Raw genomic sequence first — 6,176 nt, 5'->3', positions numbered from 1 at the left:
GACCTGGCCGTCACTGTGCCGAGTGAACCAGTCCCAGGCAGCAGAGGTATGGGTTCGCATGAAACTATGTGACGACAAATAATAAAACTTCAACTGCATGAGTATTCTCCAGGCTGAACAAACAGGAACTAAGCTCGGGGTTAACATAAGTACAGTTTGAGTAGAAACGATCTATGACAAACAGCATTACATGATAAAATCATTTTAATTTCGACACAGCCATGGACCACATACATACATACTACATACCACGCTGTGGACTCATAAAAAAATCCAAACGGGTGAACTTTTTAAAAAAATGTGAATTTTTGTAACGGAAAGTCTCGCCACAAAAACTGATTTCAGTCGAAGGGATAAGGTTAACTCTGTCCCAGGAGAAATGAAACAAGCGGTGTGTTGTCGCCTGCACTCCGAGTTAGAGCGATACGAGTATGGAGTTATTTCCCTTCAACTGTAAGGCCTGTTCCAGGGCTTAGCATCAGACTTCAGTTACAACATTTACACACGTGCTTCACATCCATAAATATCATTACAACGGTCGCCCACATGCTCCATGTCCATCAAAACAGTCACCCACGTGCTTCATTTGCATAAAAATCATGACAATTAACGATCACCCACGTGCTCCATGCCGATCAAAACGATCACCCACGTGCTTCATTCGCATAAAAATTATAACAACGGTTACCGACGTACTCCATGTCGATCAAAACAGTTGCCCACGTGCTTTATTTCCATAAAAATAATAACGATGGTCACCCACGTGCACTATTTCGATCAAAACAGTCGCCTGTCTGCTCAAAAATCATAACATTCAACAGACACCAACGTGCTCCATGTTGATCAAAACAATCACCCACGTGCTTACAAATCATAACAATGGTCACCGACGTGCTCTACGTCGATTACAACAGTCTCCCATGTGCTTCATTTGCATATGAATCATAACAACGGTCACCCACGTGCTCTACGTCGATTACAACAGTCTCCCATGTGCTTCATTTGCATATGAATCATAACAACGGTCACCCACGTGCTCTACGTCGATTACAACAGTCTCCCATGTGCTTCATTTGCATATGAATCATAACAATAGTCTCGCCCACGTGGTCCACGGCGATCAAAACTATCGCCCATGTGTTTAAAAATCATAACAACGGTCACCCACATGCTCTATGTTATTCAAAAAAGTCACCCACTTGCTTCATTTGCATAAAAATCATAACAACGGTCACCCATGTGCTCTTTGTCGATTGAAACAGATACCAACGTTCTTCATTTGCATAAAAATCATAACATCTAACAGTCACCCACGTGTTCCATGTCCATCAAAACAGTCGCGCATGTCCATAAAAGTCATGCTAACGATCACCCACGTGCACTATATCGATCAAAACAGTCGCCCGCGTGCTCCATGTCCATCAAAACAGTCGACTATCTGCATTAAAATCATAACAACGGTCACCCACGTGGTCCATGTCAATCAAAACAGTCGCCCATGTCCTTAAAAATCATAACAACATTCACCCACGTGCTCCATGTTGATCAAAACAGTCACCCACTTCCTACATTTGCATCCAAATCATAACAACGGACACCCACGTGCTATTTGTCGATCAAAACAGACACCAATGTGCTTCATTTCCATAAAAATCATAACAATCATCAGTCACCCACGTTTTCAATGTCCATCAAAACAATCAACCACGTGCTTATAAACCATAACAACGGTCACCCGCGTGCTCTATGTCGATCAAAACAGTCACCCACTAGCTTCATTTGCATAAAAATCATAACAACGGTCACCCACGTGGACCCTGTCAATCAAAACAGTCGCCCATGTCCTTAAAAATCATAACAACATTCACCCACGTGCTCCATGGTGATCAAAACAGTCACACACGTCCTTCATTTGCATCCAAATCATAACAACGGTCACCCACGTGCTTTTTGTCGATCAAAACAGACAAGAATGTGCTTCATTTGCATAAAAATCATAACAACGGTCACCCACGTGGTCCATGTCAATCAAAACAGTCGCCCATGTGCTTGAAAATCATAACAACGTTCACCCACGTGCTCCATGTTGATCAAAATGGTCACCCACATACTTCATTTGCATACAAATCATAACAACGGTTACCCACGTGCTTTTTCTCGATCAAAACAGACACCAATGTGCTTCATTTGCATAAAAATCATAACAATCATCAGTCACCCACGTGTTCTATGTTCATCAAAACAGACAACCACGTACTTATAAACCATAACAACGGTCACCCACGTGCTCTATGTCGATGAAAATAGTCACCCACTTGATTCATTTCCATAAAAATCATAACAACGGTCACCTACGAGGTCAATGTCAATCAAAACAATCGCCCATGTGCTTAAAAATCATAACAACGTTCGCCCACGTGGTCCATGTTCATCAAAACGGTCACCCACGTGCTTCTTTTCCATACAAATCATAACAACGGTCACGCACGTGCTTTTTCTCGATCAAAATAGACACCAACGTGCTTCATTTACATAAAAATCATAACAATCATCAGTCACCCACGTGTTCCATGTCCATCAAAACGGTAAACTACGTGCTTATAAAACATATGTCGATGAAAACAGTCACCCACTTGATTCATTTGCATAAAAATCATAACAATGGTCACCTACGAAGTCCATGTCAATCAAAACAGTTGCCCATGTGCTTAAAAATCATAACAACATTCACCCACGTGCTCCATGTAGATGAAAACAGACACCCACGTGCTTCATTTGCATACAAATCATAACAACGGTCACCCACATGCTATTTACCGATCAAAACAGACACCAATGTGCTTCATTTGCATAAAAATCATAACAATCATCAGTCACCCACGTGTTCCATGTCCATCAAAACAGTCAACCACGTGTTTATAAACCATGACAACGGTCATCCACGTGCTCTCTGTCGATCAAAACAGTCACCAACTTGATTCATTTGCATACAAATCATAACAACGGTCACCCACGTGCTTTTTTCTCGATCAAAACAGACACCAACGTGCTTCATTTGCATAAAAATCATAACAATCATCAGTCACCCACGTGTTCCATGTCCATCAAAACAGTCAACCACGTGCTTATAAACCATAGCAACGGTCATCCACGTGCTCTATGTCGATGAAAACAGTCACCCACTTGATTCATTTGCATAAAAATCATAACAACATTCACCCATGTGCTGCATGCCGATCAAAACGGTCACCTACGTGCTTCATTTCTATAAAAGTCAACAACGGTCACCCACGTGCTATATTTCGATCAAAACAGTCAACCATGTGCCTCATTTGCATAAAAATGATAACAATGGTCTCCCAAGTCCTCTATGTCGATCAAAACAGACACCCACGAGCTTCATTTCCATAAAAATCATAACAACGGTCACCCACCACGTGCTCCATTTCGACTGATCAAATCAGTCGACCATGTGCTTAAAAATCATATCAACATTCACCCACGTGTTCCATGTCAGTCAAAACAGTCACCCACGTGCTTCATTTGCATAAATTTCATGACAACGGTTACCAACGTGCTCTTTGTCGATCAAAACAGACGCCAACGTGCTTCATTTGCATAAGACTCATAACGATTAAGTCACCCACGTGCTCCATGTCCATCAAAACAGTTGCAGGTGTGCTTAAAAATCATAACAACATTCACCCACATGCTCCATTCCAATGAAAATAGTCACCCACTTGCTTCATTTCCACAAAAATCATAACAACAGTCACCCACGTGCTCTTTGTCGATCAAAACAGACACCCGGGTGCTTCATTTGCATAAAAATCATAACAATTAACAGTCACCCGCATGCTCTATGTCCATCAAAACAGTCACCCACGTTCTTCATTTTCATAAAAATAAGAACAATGGTTACCCATGTGCCCCATGTCTATCAAAACAGTTCCCCAATTGCTTAAAAATCGTAAAGGTCACCCACGTGCTCTCTATGTCGATCAAAACAGTCGCCCATGTGCTTCATTTGCATAAAAATCATAACAACGGTCACCTACGAAGTCCATGTCAATCAAAACAGTCGCCCATGTGCTTAAAAATCATAACAACATTCACACACGTGCTCCATGTCGATCAAAACTGTCACCCACGTGCTTCGTTTGCATAAATATGATAACAAGGGTCACTCACGTACTCTGTGTTGATCAAAACAGTTACCCATTTGCTTCATTTGCTTGAGAATCATAACAATGGTCACCGACGTTCCCGATTTTGATAAGAACAGTCACCTAGTGCTTCCTTTCCATAAAAATCATGACAATAGTCACCCACGTGCTCCATGTCGATCAAAACAGTCACCCATGTGCTTCATTTGCATAGCAATCATAACAACATTCATGCACGTGCTCCATGTCGATCAAAACAGTCACCCACGTGCTTCATTTGCATAAAAATCATAGCAACGGTTACCCACGTGCTCTGTGTCAATCAAAACAGGCACCCACGTGTGTAGGTCAGTGTGTAGTTTTGTGTGCGCACTTGTGCGCTTTGTGTTTGCCTGACGTATTACAGTAAAGCACTTGGAGGTTTGAAAGCACTGTAAATATGTTGTAGTAGCAGTAGTAGAAGTAAAAGAAGTAACAGTAGTTGTATCAAGCGTTAAATATACAAACAGGAACTGTTACAGCAAACAGAACAGATATGTAAAGCCATGTACGTCGGCCTATCAGTTATCAAAGGATCCAACAAATGGAAAATGAAAATAACTGTACCTAAATCTTTGGAAGGAAAATCGATCATAGTTTAACGTCATTAGTTTACTTACTGTGTAAAAGTCATAGACATATATGAAAATATATATATATATATATATATATATCTCAGTGGTAAAAGTGCAGCCAACCTCAATGGCATAATCAGGGCGGCTGTCAGTATAGGACAAGTCACAGCCAACAAAACCTGTTCATTCATAAATATCATCCGGGCCCGTATGCACGTCGATCCGGATAGAGGGCTATCCGCGAATAGCGCCTATTCGGGTGGATAGGCCGCAGATTTTGGTATGTACGTCAGAACGCATAAGCTATCCGACTAGACTCACAAACCCTTCGACCCAACAGGTATGCTAATGAATTAAACCATGTTGGAGGCGATCTAGTCACCTCCAGATTAAAAATTGATGAAAGAAAAAAAGGCAACACAAAATACAAACCAACAAACAGTTTATCAATTTCAGCTGAGGAGGCGTAAAGCGTGCTGATTGATCCATATACGCTACACCACATCTGCTTAGAAAGTACTGAGGTACCTGACCCACGCATAGATCTAGTGCCGGCGTTGGTGGGGCGTTGAGAACTGTCTTTTTTTTCTTTCTTTTTTTAAATATCAGTACACGCACGCACGCACGCACGCACGCACACACACACACACACACACACACACACACACACATATATAATTATATATATATATATATAATATGCACAGATATGTACTTATATATACTTATATAATAATATGTACTTATATAATATGCATATGTACTTATATGTATGACAGGATTTTTTTTTTAAAGCGGTGTGTGTGTGTCAGAGCCACGGTGAATGTCAGTGTGTGTGTGTGTGTGTGTGTGTGTGTGTGTGTGTGTGTGTGTGTGTGTGTGTGTGTGTGCGTGTGTGCGTGTGTGTGTGTGTGTGTGTGTGTGTGTGTGTGTGTGTTGTGTTGTGTTGTGTGTGTGCATGTGTGTTTTGTTGTGCTGTGTGTATGTGTGTGTGTTTGCGCACGCCGCGCGCTCCGGTGTATCATTGGGGAGTTATGCCAGTTTCTTTCTTCAGTCTTTTTTTTTTCAAGTTCCTCAGTTACTATAAGCTGACGTGGTTTTGCATATACATCTGATAGCGTAACAGTGTTCCTCTCTTTTTCACTGGGTCATTTTTCTGTCATAGACTCAATGACTGAGCACAACTGTGGCTCAGTTTTTTCACTGGTATGGGAATCGTTGTTAGAACTGATTTATTTATTTTCCTGGGATCATTGAATTCATTTATTCATTCAGTTGGTGACTTAGTTTGCTAGCTAGTTGGCTGATTACTTAGTTACATGGTTTATTAGTCAGTTGTCTGTGCATTTTATGCATTCTCATCTCTGGCCGGGTCGTGAGAGCAGCCTCAGGTGTA

This window comes from Babylonia areolata, chromosome 20, assembly GCF_041734735.1.
Source record: "Babylonia areolata isolate BAREFJ2019XMU chromosome 20, ASM4173473v1, whole genome shotgun sequence".
Taxonomy (NCBI): Eukaryota; Metazoa; Mollusca; class Gastropoda; order Neogastropoda; family Buccinidae; genus Babylonia; species Babylonia areolata.
Note: the sequence above shows the minus strand (reverse complement) of the source record.